Consider the following 20,290-nt stretch of genomic DNA (forward strand, 5'->3'; position numbering starts at 1 on the left):
ATTCATCATGCAAGGGGGCCTGGAGTATGTTCCAGCTCATGATGCGTAAGGGAGAGCAGTGTTATGAATAGGCATGGGATGAGCCCCCTTCTTTTTGGATCATGATTCTGTGTAATAAACATACAAGACAATTTGTATAAAATAGTGAGGATTCTTTCCTAGAGGAGTCACTTAAAGCTATATTTGCACATCAGGGAATAGTTTGTAGGAACATTTTGTAGTTACATTTCCATACAAGTGTGCAAACAGAAAACAATGCGGTCGGCAAGTGATGGATGGTGCATGTAAACCTCTGCTCTCCCTGGGCTTGTAATCATATTGCACGGCCTCCCATCATTCCGGGGAAGCATCCAGCCTGGCACACCATGGCGCTGCCTCTCCCACTGCAGCGGTCAGAGGCGTGGGGTGGATCACACTGTAAGCACCATATGAGGTAGATGGGATTTTTTCTGTGTGTCTTTTGGTCATGAAACAGTGGGTTTGGAGTAGGAAAACCCTCATCTAAAGGCTGCTGGCTCTTGGCAACATTTAAGAATAAGATTGCCTCTAAAAGGAGATAGTGGCCTGCCAGGTAAAATGTGAAATGATCTTGCAACATGCGGTACAGTCATGGTCTGCTCAGAAGTTTACTGGCTTTTGTTTAATTTGGGATATTTTTGGGGAGAATTCTTTTGGTTTGTTTGCTTTCAATATTTCCCAGCTAGCTGGTTAGCTGCTCTCTACACCCTACAGCAACAGTAGCAGCACTGCTTTTCTGGCCTTGTGACTTGGATCCCCCTTCCCTTGCCCTGGCTGTATGGCAGGGGGTTATCAGGTGACTCTCCTGGAGCTCTGGTGGGATGCCTGACTGAAGAAGCCCAGGGCAGCCCCTTCTATGTGTTTTCAGAGGCAATCAGGGTGATGTTCCTCCCTCTGGAGTCAAGCCAATGACAAAATGATGTAAGCATCCTCACTGCCCTCGCCTCCATCCTTCCCGCTCCTTTTTCAGCTCTTCTAGCTGCTTTGTCCCCCCAGTGAGCATCCCTCTGCCCAACTCTACCTCCTTTGCTCACTACTAGAGTCAGCCTGAGGACCGCTGCTCCTCCCCTGCCTCCTGCAGTGCCTTCGTCATGTAAAGGGAAGAGAGAGTCAAACCCAAACCAGAGGGATGGATGTGCCCCTGGGGGCCCAGCCCTTCCTCTGCAGTGTGGAAAATACCTGGTGGGGAGCAGTGAGGGCAGGGCAGGTTATTTTCACAGAATTACTAGGATTTAGAAGGGGTTTCCCTAATGGTTTTTACCAGAGATAGAGCCTGAGGAGGAGCCTCTTGACCTGGCTTTGGCACTGGGGGCAGCAGCCCCTCTGCATTGCTGACAGCCCATTTCCTACCCTGGTGCTGACCTGTGCAAATGGGGTCCTGAGTTGGTTGGATGCAGCACCTGATTTTCCTGAGTTTTGCCTGCTAAAGCAGAATCTCTTCCAAGCCGGTGCTGTGTGCTCCAAGGAGCAGAAAGCTTCTCTTTGCCAATTGCATCCAGACCTTAATCTTGGGGATTAGGCCTCCCTCTGATCCTCCTGTGAGCACGGGATGAGCTGAAGCCTTGAAGAAAAGGTCTTTCAAAAGCGTAGCTTTCCCAGCACACCTAAGCAGCTTGTCAGCACACCACAGGACAGGGAGCAGCATCTGACTTCAGCGTGTGCTCATTCTGCTGCTCTGCATAGGAGCCATTCCTGGCTGCCTGCATGGAGCTGCTCCCACTGTGCACCCAAAGGTGCCAGATGGAGCAGGGGTTGCTTTTGGCATGTGGCACCCCCAGGGCTCTTACTGCTGGAAACTTGTCGGAGCTGTGAGGAGGTGGGAGTAGAAGTTCAACATTTGCAATAGTTTTACTGTTCGAAGCTTGCAATGGCTTCCAGATTTAAGTAAGGGTTTTATCTTCGTTTTCTTTCTCCCTACTGAAATAAAAGAGCCATTAGAGATGGTCTGTAATATGGACAACACATGTTTGTCCAGTGTTACCATCTATATAGCAGCAGTCTGGACAGGAAAGCCCACCATCATCTAGGAAAATAAATTATCTCTGCTGCTTCCTTTGAAGGCTCTTAAGTTTTGGGCATAGAGGTTTTGGTAATTAAAAACTTATTTAATCTTTGGATGGTTTTTTTTGAGGGTTTATAGATGTAAAACCTGAACTGCTCGACAAGAAAATACCTGCAAAGAGTTGAAAGGAAACGGCCCTCCGGTGGAGGGCTGGCACTGGAGCTGCCATGAGATGGCACTGCAACACAAAGCATGGAGACAGCCCGCCCCTGGATGAGCTGCTCTCCTCCCGACGGGTGTGCAGGGAAGAACCCTTCCTGGTGGGGAAAAAAATGCCAGGGAAGAGAAAGGTCTTATGTAAGGATAATTCTGCTATTAGTCAGGGGGAGCTGTCATGGAGCTGTGTCTGGACTGGACTTTTCCTGCTTACACAAAGCACATAATGCTGTAGGAATTCATGTATAAACAGTGCAAATAAGGGGGATGGCTAAGTTATGAACAGCAGTAAGGAAAGAGATTTTCTGTAACTGTTGCTGGCAAATTCAGAGTCTTTGATTTCTGGCAAGTTTCTGAGCATAACTCACGTTAAAAATAGCCACGGTGTAACTTACTTCTTGACTTGTGTGTGGAGCATACACAAAGCTTAAAGCTGCTGTGCCGCCTGGGTGTTGCTCCCTGGGGATGGGACAGGACCTCTTCCTTGGCTCTTTGCTCCTGACAGGATGTGGGAAAAGCACTTTGTGCGCACAGTGAGGCAAAGCACCGTGCTCATCACAGTGTGCCATGTAACACCATTGTGTTGGCGACATCTCTGCTGCTGTAAATGAAACGCTCTTGGAAAATCCTTTTGCCAACTGTTTTCCTTAAAGACAGGCAATAAGCTTGGGGTGCTGCATGCTACAATTTCTAGTTAATTTGTAATGAGACATACTAAACCAAGGAGGGGGGCTCTATATATTGTGAGCAGCTTCTCCCCTCTGTTGAGCTGAACAGAATATTGCCTTCCCCCTCTTCTCCCCACCTAGAAATCTGCTTTTCTGGTGCTATTGTCTGGGTCTAAATCTTGGAAAGTAAACACTGGCACATCAAATGCTGTCAAAAAGTAAGAGTGGGCTGTGTCTCCAGGCTTCCCTATGGCCTGGGAAGGTCAGGAGCAATTCTGGAAGAAACCAGCAAAGCCCATGCATGTGTTGATGACCTGTACTTGCCCAGCACGGGTGCCCCTGCTGATGCCAGGCTGGGGGTCAGCCAGCTGTGTTACATGAACACTTCTTAATGCAGTTACAACTTCAGCATCCCCTGGCTGGTGCTGGGCAGACCCCTCCACCTCGCACCTTGAAACACCCTCAAGGGGTATCATACAGACCACCCTGGGGACCAGTGTTTTCCTGGGCTCCCAGTAGGAAAAGGGCTTTGACAAGGAGTAGCCCGGTGCTGGGGCCAGCTTGTCAGTGCAGAAGCTGTTTCATGGCAGTAACAGGTTGCAGAAATCCACCCGAGTTGAGACACCTTCCTGCTGGAACTGCTGATTGAGGTCTGCTCTTCCCAGGCGCCGTGACCTGCATTATCCTTGCCCGTTACATAAAATGCAACAAATAAAAGCAGCCTCTTGTATTTGACCCACATTTCACTGAGGTCCTTTCTTCTTCCCATTTATTACCCACCAGAACATGCATTTCAGTCCAGACAAGGAGTAGAGACAAGACATTTCTCGTTTGGGAGCCCAGCCCAGCAGCCAGCGCTGGGCTGGGCCCTCCAGCACTGCTCTGATGAGCAGGCAGCTACTGCATAGGCAGGAGCATTGGTCTGGGTTTTTTTTTCTCTCCAAAGGCACAAAACTTCGTTTTTAAGGGTGTTTTTTAAATGGGACTTTGGGGAATAATTACCCTTTATGCTACTTCAAAGAAGTCCCCAGCATGCTTAGTGCTACCCTCAGAGGACTGTGCCTGTTAGGAAAAATACGCTGGCTTAAGCATCCTGTAAGTAATACGAACTTTGACTGATGGTACTTAGTGCAAATGGGCCAACAGTCACATGGCTGAGCCTCCTAATGCCATTCAGGATATTTTTGCACCAATTGCACCCTATTCATCAAAATAAAATGCCAATAAGTAAAGCATTACGATGCTTTCAGAGGGGATTGCGCAAAGGAAAGTAGGTGAATTCTGCCCCCAAATGGATATTCAATCTTATAACAAGTATTGTGTATTAAAAAAGGGAGCGCCTTGGCTCCTCGCCATGCTGCAATTGTAGGGCTAATGTTTTATCTCCATTATCTTTTGACTGCTCTCCTGCTTCCGTTGCATGCGGACACTGAAACGAAGTGACTCGTGGCCAGCTCATCAGGATCTGTTTCATCAGGTTGTCCTCTGTAGCCTGTGGCCAGTGTCCTGATAAGAGCAAGGCAGGATGCTGCAAGGACAAGAGCTGGGGCTGCAAGGGCTGAGGGAACAGCTAAAGGTGCATCAGGAGTACCTCCTACTTGCACGCTGTGAGCAGCATCACCCAGCCCAGGCCTCCCTGGGACATGCTGGAGCTGTGCCGTGCTCAGCCCCTCTGGTGAATGGATTAACTGAATATTTCTTCCTTCCTTTCCATGCAAGCAGACAGCCATGGCCCCAGCCTGGGTTCTCAGTGTTTGCTTGTGCAGTGCATCCTGAGATGTCTGGTGCCGATACCTGATGCTGCGAGATGCTGAGGGTGTCACCTGAGGGTGATGGGACCCACAGCTCATACCTGTTACAGCCAACCCCAATAGTATATAATTTTTAACAGAGTGGGGTTTTCTTCTGTCTGCATCCTGAGCTCCTGAGTTCATGTTTTCCACCTTTTCTTCATGGCTCCAAGGATACAGCAGATACCCATACTCTTTTCACCACCCCTCCCCAAACCTTTTTAAATGGAAGCCAAGAGCCTTGGCTGTCTGACCCCAAGGACATGGCCCTTTAAAGAAGCCAGTTATCTGCAGTGAAGCCTGCAGGAGCTGGCAGCACTATGGGGGCAAATGACGGAGTTGGGTTCCACTTGCAGGGAGCAGTTGCTGGATGCAAGGACCTTTGGCTTCACAGCTGAGCTGCCTGCATGTACCTGGCAGCAGCGCTCCAGAAGTTGGCATGGGCATTTCTGGCTGCTGTGGTCGTCCCATGGAGGAGCTTATGCCACCATAAAAAGAACATATTGAAGGGCTACCAAAAGGCTATGTCTGTCATGGTGGGGGACTCAGACACCCATAGGTGCCAATGGCAGATGCTATGCAGCCCATGGTAGCAGAGATGAATGGAGGGACACAAAAATCAAAGCCCACAAGGCAGGAGTGCAGAGAAGCTCTCCACTGCTTCAGGCTATTTCCAACCCAGTTAGTCCTGCTCTTGCCGGCTCTACCCCAGCAGCAGGGCCCTGGCTCATCACACCCATATCGCTGTGTATGCTTTTTTGTTTAAACCATTACAAATGTAAATGATCCTTCTCAATTACAAAAGCCTGTGCGAACTGGCATCTTTAAAGGAAACTCTGAAAGAGCTCCTGGCACGGCGCTTCTTCAAATATTTGGAAGCTTTGCTAAGTCTCCTGAAACAAAGGCAGGCACAACCTCCTGCTCCTCCACCGCCCTCCCTCCTGCAGAGAGAGCACTCTGCCAGTGCACACTGACAGGCTGTCACTGCTTGAACAGTGACTGGGTGACACGAGGGGTGGCAAGGGATGGCAAAGGCACCTACCTGGGACAATAGCAAGGGCTGCAGCAGCCCCACTGCAGCCCATCTTCTGCCTGCCCTGCTCTCACAGCGCTCCTACCAAGCAGCATCTTAGGAAACACAATCCTTGCTTCACTGAGTTCCCTCCTGATTTCCATGCTTTGGCCCTGCTGCAGTGGCATAATCTTCTTTTCCTTATCCTCCACCACCACCACATCTCTCAGGTAGCTCTCTCTGCACTAAAGATGCCCCGGGGTGATGAGCTGCAGTCTCTCTGCTCCCCACCCCTCAGGATGAGCTGGTGGTGGCACGTTCGTACTCATGCTGAAAGGATGCTTGTGAGCCATTTGGACAGCACATCGCCCGGCCAGATTGGACCAGATGGAAGTGAAATGAATGGTTAAATAAATGCGGTGGCCGCCTGTACACAATGTGATAGTACTTCCAAAACAATGAAACATTATTTCGGATTTGAATCTGCTATCAATTGAGATTGAAGGTATTGATCCGAGCTGATTGCTGGGGATAATCAGAAAGTGGAAGGGTAACTGACTGTCATGTCCCTCATTGATCGGGCATCACAGTTCACAGCAGCCAACATTATTTTCAAGTACTTTGCAGCATCTCCTCTAATAAAGAAACACAGACTGACTTACATGTGCTGCCGTTTAGGGTGGATGAGGCTGTTCTCAGCCGACATGTCATTGCCTTAACCCAACTGAAAGGTCATCAGCAGGAGAGTGCCAGGGCAGGAAAGCACAGATGTGTGTTTGCACGTGCGTCCCTGTGAGCCAACGCGGTGCTGTAGGACCAGCTCACTCCCTGCTGCTCAGCTGCAGCAGATATTAAAGTAGGGCCTCTGAGACAACGAAGGCACTGCACATGGGCCACATGCCAGAGAGTGTGACCTCCTCTCTCTAGGTTGTTTAAAATGTTAAAGCAACAAATATTTTATACCATGTATTCCACCAGGGCTCGCTAGCAGCTGATCCAGAAAAACCGTCCTGGGAGAGGAGCAAATTGGGAAACATCCCGAGTTGCTGCAATCAAATCCACAAAAAGCTCATATAAAATTCTTACATATAATCAGAAGGATGGAAAAATTACCTTATTCCCTGCTGTGCACTTCAGATTAATATAACCAAACATTATTCAATCCTAATACTTACAGTGACCATGGAACATCTATCCATACTTACTAGGAGCACACAGATAAAATGGCTTTTTTCCTAGAGGACATGTATCTGCTGTTGTTTTATAACAATCTGCTATATGTGCAGTTGGATTGTAATAATCTGTACTAGCTGACATTGCTGCTTCTCACATGCAATCTGTTTTGGGTAGGGTCTGCTTCCTATGAACGGAAGTCCAGTGAAATGAATGAGATTTAGTTGTTCAATGAGATTCTTGTGCCTGAATACCTTAGTGAACCTGACCATGGAGTGGGTTCAGGGATAAAGGTCCTAATACTGACTCCACAAAACCCTAAGCCTTGGGACACCTCATCTCCCACAGCTCTGATGCAGAGGGAGGTCTCAGGTGCTGCTCATCCTGGATGTGCTGTGCAGATTCTTCAAGGATGCTCTCCAGAAGAGAGCTCTCTCCAGAGGAGCAAGGGGTTACTGTACATGCAGGATTCCTCAGACATTCTCCACCTGACTGTTACGTACAGGCAGATTTGGAGGCTTTTGTGTGTTTGTCTCAGATTTCCCAATGTCTGACAGCCTGTTGGGAGCTGCCAGATGTCCAGAGACACTGACCTCGCCCGCTAAGCATGCATGAGCTCTTCCACTGCCGGCTCAAAAGCAAGTCCAGTGCCTCCATTATCATGGGGCTGGCCATGCACATGCTGCCTGGTCCTCTTAAGAGCATGCAGGAAGCCCAAGAGGTGCCAGTTTCTGCCTACACACCATGCCAGCAGGACAGCCAGCATCAATCAGAGTGATGCATCCTGAAGTTCTCATCCTGGTGGGTAGGACTATGTGTTCAGGTCCTTTTAGTACTGTTTCAGGAGCAATATATTGGTGGAAAAACATATGCAGGAAGGAGCTAGTAGATTTTGTGCACATACATAAAGTGTTGCCTCAGAGAATCTGTGTCATGCATAGGGTCTTCTCCTTGAGCCCTTGCTCTAAGCCCCAAGGATGCCTTCTTGCTTATAAATTGGACTTAATGAGCTGCCCTGGACTGTACCCAGACTCCCTTCCCAGCTTTCGGATGGTTAAAGTCCATTTCAGTCAGTTTTGGGCACTTCTCACCCACTGCGGTTGCTAAGCTGAGCCGAGCTGTGTTCCTCTCCTTGGGTTTCGGTCTGCTAAACAGCTCAGCCCAACCTGCTTTTGATTTGCTTCACCTAGACTCTTCAGTGCTGCTGGTGAACCGAAACACCCATCACTCGCTCGCCTCTCGAGGCTCAGGCAGGGCTGCCTGGGGACTGCGGCTGGGGCACAGGACTTTCACAGTGATAAGTGGCAGCCCCAAGGCAGCAGCGAGAGCGCCTGGAGAGGTTTCTCATCCCACCCAGGTTTCCTTTCCTGGAAGGCGAGGTGGCTGCTCTGGGGTGTGTGGGCTGCAAGAGCTCCCGGGGTGTCAAACCCAAACTGGGCTGACAGAATAGCTGTTGCCTCAAGCACCCAGAGCAAAACCCACTTGTATTAAAATGCTGGTTAAGCAGAGATGGCTGGTCACAGCCCAGGTCACAGCTGAGGCGCTGGCTCAAACCATGGTTAATGTGCAAGAGAAACAGAAAAAGTGCTATACTAGATAGGGTCAATGGATTGGTCACTTCAGAGAGAGGTAAATCCTAAAAACAGCAACCATGTGCTGCTTACCTCCTCTCAGATTTTGTGGGTAATCCCAACAGTCCCATATTGGTGGGTTTATGGAAGTGTAAGACTGGGATCCCCTCTGATCCCCCTTTGAAGAACTTCTGTGAGGGCTTCCTTCATGCATGCTTCTGAGTGAAGAGCAACTGCATTCTTCCTGTTACATCTTGTGGAGAGAGGAGGAAGAGAAGGAGGAAGAGGAAGTCTGGCTGAACCGGCAGTTAGTACTTAAGGATGAAAGAGGAAAAACTTGAAATGTTACAGCATTAATTTACACAAAATAAGAAGCATTTCTCCTTAGCGAGGGGATACATTGCAGTCATACAGTGCAGAACAAGCAGGACAAACACACCACAGCTTAGCCAGACAAGAGTTAAACAACATCAAATCATTCCCTGTGATGGATCATTAAGAATGTGGAGTCTAAATGTGCGGTGAGATTACAGCATCGTGCAGATGTTCCTATACCCGCAGTTTATTTTGCATATTGCAAAGTATACAGATAATTCCTAGTGGCAAACGCATGCAAAGACTAGCCTGCCCTGCAGTGAATGCATGTTTGGATTGTTCTACAAGGTGAATTTTGTGGGGTGAAAAGGACTGATGTAAACTGATGCCTGGGATTACAGCTGCCTTTAGACAGCAATGGGACATGTCTGCCTGTGACCTCTCCACCTTTGCCCTGGCGTGGTGCACAGGAGGGACAGATGAACGGGGAGTGGGATGGGTTAAATAAACAAGAGAGGGGGGACTAAGGAAGTAAATGCAGAGGTTTTCCATTTTTTACATATATATGCTGTAACTAAATTGAAGGCAACATTCCTCCTGCGAATTAGTGTTGCCACGGCACTGCACAAACTACAGCTGGAGGAAGAATTCAGGAAAAGTAATCAGCAGCACAATTAAGCAATCTGCCATAATGACAGAACACAACATTAGGGTAGAATAATCAGAAACATATATATTTTTCCCTTCTTGATTTTCATTTCCCACCCAATGATTTGCTTTTGCAGGGTGTATATAAAGTGATGCCTGATAAAAATGCCCGTATTTGTCTGCTGCAGCTTGCAGATCTTGCTCCAGTGAGGATGCTCATGTTAATTCTTGCCAAGCACTTGCAACTAATGCTATTTTTACTATATTTTTTTGAAACCCCAGTGTTTGACCTGCTTTAATCTTATTTTTTCCACCTTGTGTGTCTCATGTAAACCCCTTTAACTTAAAGGGTCCAACTCCTTTAACTGGAAAGTGTCATTTCAGACAAGAAAGCCTGGGGCTGAGGCCCCCGTGTTTCTGCCAGCCATCCCACCCCAAGAAGCAGAGCAGGGAGATGGTTCACACAGTGTTCCTGCAGCCTCCAGCTCCTGCTCAGGAAAGGAAAACACCTACACCTGTGAGCAGATAAGGAGAGAATGGGCCTGACCTGCTTCATCTGCACAGGCTGTGTTCCCACAGCTCCCCAAGGCTTTAAGAGCCCATGTGGAAGTTACGCTCCCGTCCAAGGAGGTGGTTTGGAAAGGGAGAGGAGAATGTAGCCCCTGAGAAAGGGGTCTTGTGTGTTTCAGCTTTCTGCCAGTTATGCATGAAGGCTGCTTAGGCTGAAGAGAAGGCAAGAGGGAAGCTCTTGTGCCACTGTGGGGAGGTAGGTCTTCTTGGGTTCTGCACAGGGGGGCTTATTGGCTGCTGAGAAGGGGCTGCCCTGAAAAACTGGGAGAGAGGCAGTTTTGGTAGAGCCAGGAGTGATGTGTGTGCCCTGGGAGGCAGCAGGGGTTGGCAGGGGGGCTCAGTGGGTTTTGTGGTGGTGCTTCCCAAACTGCTAAGTGCTGGCAGTGATGTTACTGGAAAAGACTTTCCCTGTGGGGTGGGAGCACTGTGGTGGTGGTGCATGTCCTTCCAGCATGGTGAAGCAAGTGGGGTTGCTGCTGAAGGTATCTGGATGGAGTGTGCTCAATGTGTGCTTTGTTCAGTAGGGCCATGCTGATGCTCTGTTATTCTTCCGCATTTGTTTCTTCCCTGACATTCACAGGTGGAGCTTTTGCTTATTAGTGCCTCGTATGGAAACAGCTTGCTGGTCCTAGAGGCTCCTGGGAGATGTGGCTGAAGTTTGTAACCTCTGGTGCAAGGGAGGAACTCGAGTTTTGAATTTACTTATGGCTGCCAAAAACTTAGCTTCTATTGGAAATAAACCAGAGAATGTAAATACGTTCCATTGATGAATCTTTATAAGTACAGTCCTCTGGTTTGCATTCTGCATAACCTAATGAATGACAACTATAAAGTTACGTATTTTAGGAATTAAAATCTAATGATAATGAGATAAGAGCAGCTGGAAGCATGGTACTTTCATAACCTGGAAAACCTTTTTTTGCCTTAAGGAATAAGTGTAGGATTAAAACCTTTCAAAACCCCCCAAGACTGAGGAGTCCAGTGCCCACTGATGTGCAGGAGGATGTGGATTCCAGCTCCTGTAGGCTCTAATAGAAATCTTAGTGCCACTTCAACCAGTTTCTGATGCTAGCTTTTGCATGGCCAATACGAATCAATGTTAGTGGTCAGGTTATGCTATCACTCAAGTGATGAAAAGCCATGTTACTGCTACCCCTTCCAGAGCTCTCGTGAGTTCAGCGCTGCTGTTATTCTGCCTATTCCTTTTTCATCTGTGAGACCGTCTTACAAACATGCATGCACATACGTGCAGAGCTGTTCCTCCTTCTCCCGTGTGCCCATGTAAGTGGAAATCATCCAGAGCACCATGTCCAGGGAGCAGAGATACGTTTGCAAAGCTCACTCACAAAATCCCAAACCATGGAGGAATGCTGGGTTAATTTTTCATCTGCGTATCAGCTGAAAGTAATGTATACCCCAAATTAATGCAGACAATGCCGAGTCTGGTCTGCAGGCCCACTGTATTTTTGAATTCTTTTCTACTAAAACTCAATAAAAACATGGGGGTGGAAGGTGCTGCTGGGAATTTGCTTTTTGTTCTGCTTAAGTGCTGTATTTCTCAGCAGTCTTCAAGTTTCTCAGCATGAAGATATTGTTACATCGGAGCTACTGTGGGTTTAACACAATTCTGAATTTGCAGGCAAATGGATGTATTGTGTTGGGGCTTATCCACAGAGGACTGTGAAACTACAAATTACAGCCCAGCTGCACTCTCTTATCTGGATTCTCTTTTTTTTCCCTCTCATGTGCCTGAGTCCTCCCCTGTTCACAAGTAGAAGGTGCAAAGAGGAACGTGAGTGAGAAAAAGAGATAGAGGCCCAAAGTCAAGAGGGATGCTGACAGTGCAGAAACCCTGCCCATGTCTGTGGATGCTGCGTTCGAACGGGATGGGGTGGCTGATGGCTTTTTTAAGCTGGATGGAGCTACAGTGTTTTTCATTAGCAGAGGATGTGATGCCTCTGGATTTAGTGCTTTTTGTGACTGCCTGGGGACTTTTTCCTGTAACTCCCTAGAAAACTGATGCAGGCAGATCAGTATTCAACACATCCACTGAAGGTTTCTCCACCAAGGAGGAAGAAGGGGCTTTTCTTTTGAGTAACTAAATATGACAGTAAAACAGGGAATCTACTTAACTTTCTCAACTAGTCTTCATCCTCATTCCTCTTCCTTGAAGGGAATGGTAAACCACCATCAGGTTCCTATGGGACAGGCAGGAGGTACTTGCACTCCATAATAGTTTGGGACAAGGCTTTACCACCTCTTCCTAGCCCCAGACAGGTCTTGCCTACCTTGTCATCACAGTTCCACAGGCAAAGCCAGGTGGTGTACCAGAGCCCTGTGCCTGCACACACAGGGAGACGGCACTGGAACGATGTCTGCGTGGGCAGAGGTGCGGCTAATATCTGGGACAAGCTCTTGGCCACCATTCTTCAAAGCAAAGGGCTGTATTACCTGATTTCAGTGGCACTCTGGACACCTGCTAACCAGTAATAGGGTGAAAACTCAATGACCCCATGGTAATATTGTTATGTTTATTTGCTTCCTTTCAAATGGCTGTGGATGTGCAGGATGCTGACAAATTGGACCTGAACTCATGCATTTACTTGACCAGGAAATAAATATATCAGAGTGATAGTACTTCTTTGGACGCTTTTGAGACTTGGGAGTCACTGGCCACTCTGTTTGCTGGCTCAGTTTTAGCAGCAGAAATGTCCATGTGTTCTGTCAAAGCACTTTACTTGTGACAGGCAAAGTGCTGCCCTGCGCTGGAAAACCATTCAGAGCAAATAAATGCATTAGTTCAATGCAGAGTATCTTATATTTGATACACACCACTTCCTAATCACTTTACTGAACATCTGGATTGCCTTGAAATAAAACCAGTGCTGGCGTCATCTTCAATTTGGACATGGGTTCCATTTCTGAAGCCTTTTTCCAGGAGAGCACCTCTTGGGTCCTGGTATCGTTTGGGTTGGGTGCTACAGGTCTAATCTAGAGTAAACAAAATTAAGGGTTGCTTTGGTATCAAAGACCAGAAGGGAGTACACAGGAGCCAGCTGAGCCCTTTGGTACTTGTAGTCCAAATTGTAGAATCATATTAAAAAGTGCAGATCTACTAAGGAGCAGAGATTTTTCATGTCTTTGAAACACAGGAAAAGGGTCTGTGCTTCTTTCTCTTAGCGAAGTACCCAGTACAGGTGTGTTTGGCAGAATAAATGAGAATAACTAATTGCGACTGTTAACATGGTGTACTAGAGACTGAAATTAAACCCATTGTGTTGGTAAAAGACGTGAAAGAGCACATAGCATGCGAAGACAGTGGCTGCTCTGTGTGTCTCTGAAAGCGAGAGCAAGGAGGATGACATAATGAACAAGAGATGCGTTCGCATCGCTGCAAGTTGGGCTCGGCTGAACAACAGCAAGAATTATTTGCAACATCCTTTTGTCAACATCTGTTTGTCTTTGAGTCCATGAAAGTGGAACAAATCTCATTAGCTTTTTTTTTTCCTTGTGTTGAGATTTTTCAGGATTGTTTCTGTTATTTTGGCAGCCAAAATGATGCTGGAATGTTTCACCTTTTTTTTTCTTCCAGAGTTTTTCAGTTGAGGTTTGTCACATAAATCATGAGGTTTTACTTCTGCTGCTAGCCAAATTGTAATCCTTATAAGCCTTTTGTTGTTTTGCTGTTTGTTTTCTTTCGTTAAAGCTCCAGCTTCTGAAATCATTAGAATGCATGAAAATCTCTACTTCTGCTGTCATGTGTTTGTTTTTCCTGGAGTTTCTAGCACTGAGAACTGTGGAGGAACTTTTGGGTGTCATCTGAAAGATGAAAAACGGAATTCATTAGATTTATTTTCTTTCTTTTTTTTTTCTTTTTTTTTTTTTTTTTTATTTTAAATACCAGTTAGATGATTTTTGGAAACTATGACTCATGATTTTGGATGTTTAGATTTGGCAACACTGTAGTTCTCCCTGCCGCTCCCCCGTGACCAGAAGCGTTGGAAGAAGCCATGTGGGGCTTGTCTCTGTGGACAAGTTGCAGCACAGAGAGCTGGGGTGTGAATTCACAGTGCCCTACTTACATTGCACAGATTCCACATGTGGATGAGAACTGTGCAGTACCTGCCCTTTGGAAGTGTTCTCAGGGCATGCCTCTATGAAAGCAACATACAGCATGCGGTTCGGGGGCCCTAGAGCTAAGAGCAATGTGCTCCAGCTCATGGGCCAAAGGTAGCACAGCCACTTTGTGCTTGAAACTGCACTTACTAGCATGGGCACAGCTCCAAGGTAAGGCTGCTGTGCAGATATTGAGCACCTCCTGGCCACACTGTGCCATGCTGTTGTAACGGGTGGGATGCCTTCTGGGTGCTCTGAGTGATGCTGAGCATCCTCAGCTCAGCCATGGGCTGGCTTCTTTTAGAACACATCTTCTGTATCTCAAGGGTGAGCTGGATGGCTGGTCCACTTTCTGAGTCTGTTGGAGGGGAAAGGGGTGAGGGCCTGTGTCTCTGGAGCTGGCCTTTGGCACACAGGAGAGGCAGGCGTGCTTGACAGCAACCTATGGCCATGCAGGGAAAGCAATGACACCTGTGGAGGAATTCCTGAGGCTTGGCTTACTTGGTTTAACATTGAAATCTGTAAGGTCCCCATATCCAGATTGCTGTGAGCTCGTGTTGGCTCCTTGGAGCCACAGGGCAGGCATCAGTGGGATGGGGAAACTCTTCAGTGCCCAGTGGGGGACACATCAGATTAGCTCGGAGCAACCTTGAGGGAGCAGTTTCAAGTCCCTTTGACGTTGGGGTAGACCCGCTGAAAGGGACAGAGGGGAAAAAGGTCACTTGGGAATAATTCAGCCTGTGATCTATGAAGAGCTGTGGGGTACTTGCTGCATCCAAGGCCAGTTTCTAGTACCTAGACAGAACAAGCAGCTGCTGGGTTAGTACCTGGGAGACCAAGCTGGTACTGCTGGAGCAGCTCCTCTGGCTGGGCAGGAGGGAAGGAGCCCCCCAGAAAGGGTGCTCTGCCATAGGGAAACCAGGATGCTGCAGGGCGGCTGGGAGTGGGCTGAGGTCTCTGGCCCTCAGGAAGCTGTAAGGGGATTGTGTGTTTTCCAAAGCAGCAGAGACAGGATGCTTAGGGGTGGGAGAGAGACAGATTTCCTTCTGTTGTGAATAGACTGGGGGTGGGGGATGGCGGCGCGGGTTTAACCCTTGCCTGTTCTTTTCATCTCCAAAATGAAATGCTGCCTTAGGAAACCATTCCAAGAAACTGCAGAAATTAAAAGGCACAAAAAGTACAGGGTTGCTGGCACCAGGGTGATGCCATGAGTTTTATTATCCCAGTTCTCTCACCCTCAGGCGCATCTCCCTGGCTTTTTACTTTGAAGTTTGTTTGTTCAGTGGCAGTGCTATGACCAAAACAAATAATGGCAATGGCAAGGGAGAGGCTATGGGATGTTACCTTATGTCAGATAGAAGGAGCTTATGGCAGAGAATCCAGGTTTGGGTGCTGTAACAAATCTCCCTCAATAGCATGAAAAAGATGGGATTCATTTGTCTCTTACATCACGGGGAAAGGAAAAAAAGTATCTTAGGAGTAGCTCCTGAAACTGGTCCCGCTCATGTTCAACAGTGATGGCCTTTCTGCATCTATTACAAAGTCATTAACAGAGCAACCTCGAGGAAGTGGAGGAAGGCCCAATACCCTCAATCCCCACCCCCACCACCTAATCCAAGCCCTTGGAAATGCTGTGGAAACAGGACCTGCATGAAGACCTTTAGGGTGCGAGTCCATAAAGATATTTGGGAGAGGTACCTGGTGCAAGGGAAGCTCGGGAAAACGACTTTGTTTATTGCACTGGAGTCTCCCAGAGCAGTGGAGAGTCCACATGGCTGAAAGTTGGCAGCCAGGCTGCAGGTGTGGTGAAAGAGCTGTGTTTTCTAAACACACTAAATACTTATTGCTGTGGCCTTTTGTAGATAAAGATCAGCTTTGTGTTTAAAAGAAATTATAGCAAAAGTGCTTGTATCTGGGAGGATGCTTCCAGGTCGGGCTTGTAGAATTGAACTTCATAAACAAACTATTTGATGTGATTAATCAAGGCAGAGGCTTGATGGAAATGTGCCTCTGACTCTCACAGTATCGGGGTGGAAGCTGTAATGTGTTTGACAGAGAACTGCCCTGTGTAGGAATAAACAGCCAGAAGGTTCTTGGGTGTGAGGTTTCCCATTTAAATAACTTCTCCTCTCTGAAAAACCCACAGCAGAAATAATAATCCTCCTGCAAGCCTGAAATTCTGCTGAGATTCACAACAGTGTCTCTGCTCTGCAGACGTTTGATGTGCAAAGATGGCAGAGAGCACTTGTGAACCACTGAGAGCCAAAGAACTTGTAGCAAAACATCTGGTCTCTAGGCTGGCCAGATAAAGAAAGCTTTCGGTAGCTCTGATAATGTTTCTGTCCTACGGTTGTGCTCATTTCACCAGGAAAAACAGTCCCTCTACTGACCTCATTCAGTTTTACAAAGTTTGAAGGTTGGAATATAAAGATACCAACCTACTTGTGCCTATGGTAAATGTGACTTCAACAACTCAAAACCAAAGCAAGCAAACAAACAAAGCCCAACCAAACCCCCTTATAAATAAAACAAAAAAGCTGAATGTGTTGATTATGAGATAGGCAAAAAATACCAAAACCAAAATGGAAAACATGTGAAGTCTGAAATGGAGTGGATGGCAGGGCAAGCTGACCTGCTTGGAGCCTGCTCCAAGAAATGAAAACACTTCCTTGTGCCAAGCATGCTCTGTGTGTGAGCTGAGTTTGCTCAGCCTCAAGCTGATGACAGCTTTTGCTGCTTTTGACAAAGCAAATAATGCAAGAGGGAAGATGATTCTCTATTAGGAGAAATTATTCTTCTCTTTCTTCTTTTCCTTCCAACTGGGCTATGAGGTCCCTGCCTGGTATCAGAGTTCATTCACAAACTGGGCAAGGTTAGACAAGTCATTTCACTACAACTGTGATGTCCAAGGGTTCAATGAAAGACTGTTTTCTGCTGTGTGGTGATTGTTTGCTGAGGATAAAACTGTATGTTTAGTGGGGGATTTGGCCCACCCAGGTGAGATTAGCTATGCTTCGGTGCTCCCAGCAGCTGACAAGGAGGCAACAGTGGGAGAATATGAAACATGCTGTTGCCTAAAAGCAGAAGGGTGTTGAAAGCCTTGCAGGCAAACTTCTGTCTGCAGTGCTCTTGGTTTTGTCTGCATGGTCTGAGGCAGGTAGACCTGGGCTTGCTCTGTGTGTCCTCCATAAGCTGGGCAGCATGGTGCTGAGGTCTCTCATCACAGCTGATAGCATGGGCAAAGGCAATGCTGTGTAGAAATGCTCTAGAAGTGGATGTGGGGGGGGTGAGGGAGATGTGGCTGAGGATGCCACATCTCCGCTCATGGGCTGTGCGGAGAATGCAATGGGTGTGTGGGACCATCCATCCAGGTACATCCCTCCCTTCAGTGACTGCTGCCAGTCCCATCTGCTCCAGCCTCCGCTCCAGGGCTCAAGCCAAAGTTCCTACCCCATTCAATTGCTCCAATTAGTGCTGTGGTTTGTTTTTCTTTATTAAGAAGGTTGTTTGAGACCTACCTGGTTTTGAGTCCAGCCCCCTTTAATTTGTCCCTACCATCATTTCAGGTTAACTGAGTTTCCTGCCCAGCAGCTCCTTCAGCAAATTAGAGAGAATCAGGGAGATGCTGTCAATAAGCTTTCCACAGTATAGATTTTGTCCAGTGGAGCCTGAATAAATTGGGTCATGCTGCCATATGTAATCCATGCACTTGAGGTTTGACCTAGCTCCTGTGAAAACTACCAGGCAGGGACGTGTCTGGAAGCTGGTCTGGAGCTATGGCTGAGGCAGCTGGATTTTGAAAGAGCAGGGGTGTGGAGCTGTGCCCTTCATTTCTGTGGACCAGTTTCATTTGTACAGGAAGATGGATGTCGTCCTGTGGAAGTTTTTGTTTCTGCTGCACTGTGTCTCGAACAAAGTTGCCAAGGTACGTTGAGCCTGGGGTAGGCAGGTATTTTGTGATTAGACGTTGAAATCAAACCAGTTTAATCATTGTACAAGTTCAGAAGAAAATGCATTTATTTAACCTGAAACTTCATTGCAATGGCTGTGAATAAGTTTGTCATCTTCTGCATGACATTGGCCGAAGGTCTGAGAATTTCCCACCAAATGACTTCCCATGGCCCTGGACATACAAAGTCATCTGTTTTGGAGGAGCCAGGATTATTCTGCTTAGCTCTTTTGGGTAGTTGGATGTTAACTCTGCAAGTGGTGGAGATGGGCCAATGTGGCTACTGCCATACCACAATTCATACTTGCAGCACAGAAAAGAAGATTAGTGAGCTAACAGGGGAGACTCCTCTTTTGAAAAGAGGCTTTAAATGATGTCAAGAACCACCACAATGATATGGTTTTTACATAAATAATAATTAATCACATGTAAATCAGGCTTTCCCCCACCCCTTCCATTAGTACTGTCTTTGCTAAGCTCTCTGTCTTGTTTCTGTCCGCTCACTTTGACTAGTTGAATGGCAGCAGACATCATTTGCAATGCTAACGTCAGATACGGGTCAAAATGGACAAGGAAAACACAACCCGGGGTTTTATCAATGCAATAACAACCAATTCTGTCTAGAGATGGCAGTGTACCGGGGTTTAACCTCTTCACTGCCACAGAGCAAGAACCACCAGGGATTTACTTTTCTGGTCTCCTCTTCTGCTATTTCTAACTTATTTCAGCCCTTTGCTTCTCCTGGCCACTCTTTTTTTTCCTCCTCTCTTCTTCCTGGTGTTTACTAGAGCATCTGGTATTGTTTATCTCCCAAGACACAGGAGACTGCTGTTTTCATAGATATGTAACTAGAGTAAAAGCTTTGATCTTTGTTGATGTTGGACTTTTGGATTAAAAAAGGAGTCATAATAGTGGAAAAAATAAGATGAAATAATATTTCAGCATAGTACTCTTTTGAGACAGCATCAACAGAATCTTGCACAGGAAAAGTTGCAATAACAGCGTCTCCTTCACGAGGGATGCTTCACTTACAGGGAGAGCAGGGCAGGGAGTGAGGAGACCATCTCGCTGAGGTGGGACAGGTTAGAAGCTGAGAGCGTAGCATGCCCTCATGGGGATTTCTGCAGCAGCAGCAGTTTGAGCAGTCCCAGAAATACCAACAAGATGTGAGAAACCTGTTTCTATCTCTGCTTGCTTCCAGCGCTGCCTTCCAGGAAGGGCACAGAAGGAGCTGGTCTGACCTTCAGCAGTGTCAAGATTACACACGACCTAGGTTTTGAAGCCTCTACGGAGTAAAGACTGTCCTTGGAAGTCAGAAGAGGAGATAGTGTTCTGAATTTGGTCTCTTGCTCTAGAGAAGTACATGGGTTTTCTACAGCAGCTTCAAAGATGCTGAGACTGGGTTAATTAGAAGTTGTCAAGATACAGCAAGAAGAGGTGCTGTCATTGCAGAGATGTAGAAAGCATTGCAGAAATCTGGTAGCAAAAGGCAGGCAGGTGTCTGCTATCTGCAGAAGTGAATGCAGGCCTACAGTGCTCACAGTAAAGCTCTTGTTCCCTTCCCTGGGGACTAGGCACTGTCCCAAGCCTGCAGCCAAGTCAGCTATGCTGTAAGCAGGCATGCAAAATCCGGATGGCTGCTGGTTTCTCAGCAAGAATATATTCAGTTGCTAATATTGTAAACAGTTTCTGGTAATTTTTTACAGCAATAGCATTTTACGTAATTCTGGGATTTTAAGCTAAATGCCTTATTTTGGGTGCTGTGTACTCCAGTTTCCACCCCTGCTCTCCTGCTAGGTAAGGTGTAAACCTGACAGAAACCTCTCCAAACTTCTCAGGAGGGAATGTTTTATGGAACCCCTCCCTTTGGGAAGGCAGTGAGCTGTCAAAAAGGAGCTCAGCCTGTAACTTTAAGTCTGCAATGAACCAGGCTAATAAATTATGTAATATTAACTCAGGATAGGTCTGTGGCGGCCTGTCACAGTGCAGGACATCAAGGCAGAGGCACACAGTCCCTCTCTCCTAACCTTTGTACCTCCTCCCACTAACCAGGGAACTGGTTCTGGAAAAGGCCTGCCCTGTGATGTCCTGCAAACCCAAGGGTAAAATATTAATAAGCCAAAGAAGAGCTGAGAGGTTTCAATGGGGCTCCATCGCAGTGCAGCCATCGGGGAGAGCGCTGCTGGCCTCGGCACAAGGTGATGGCAAACAGGGCTCTGCATGGAATATCTCGCCCAACCTT

The sequence above is a fragment of the Pezoporus flaviventris genome, unplaced genomic scaffold (assembly GCF_033815535.1).
Source record: "Pezoporus flaviventris isolate CSIRO_AGI_PZ_B2104156 unplaced genomic scaffold, CSIRO_AGI_Pfla_v1 ptg000021l, whole genome shotgun sequence".
Classification (NCBI taxonomy): domain Eukaryota; kingdom Metazoa; phylum Chordata; class Aves; order Psittaciformes; family Psittacidae; genus Pezoporus; species Pezoporus flaviventris.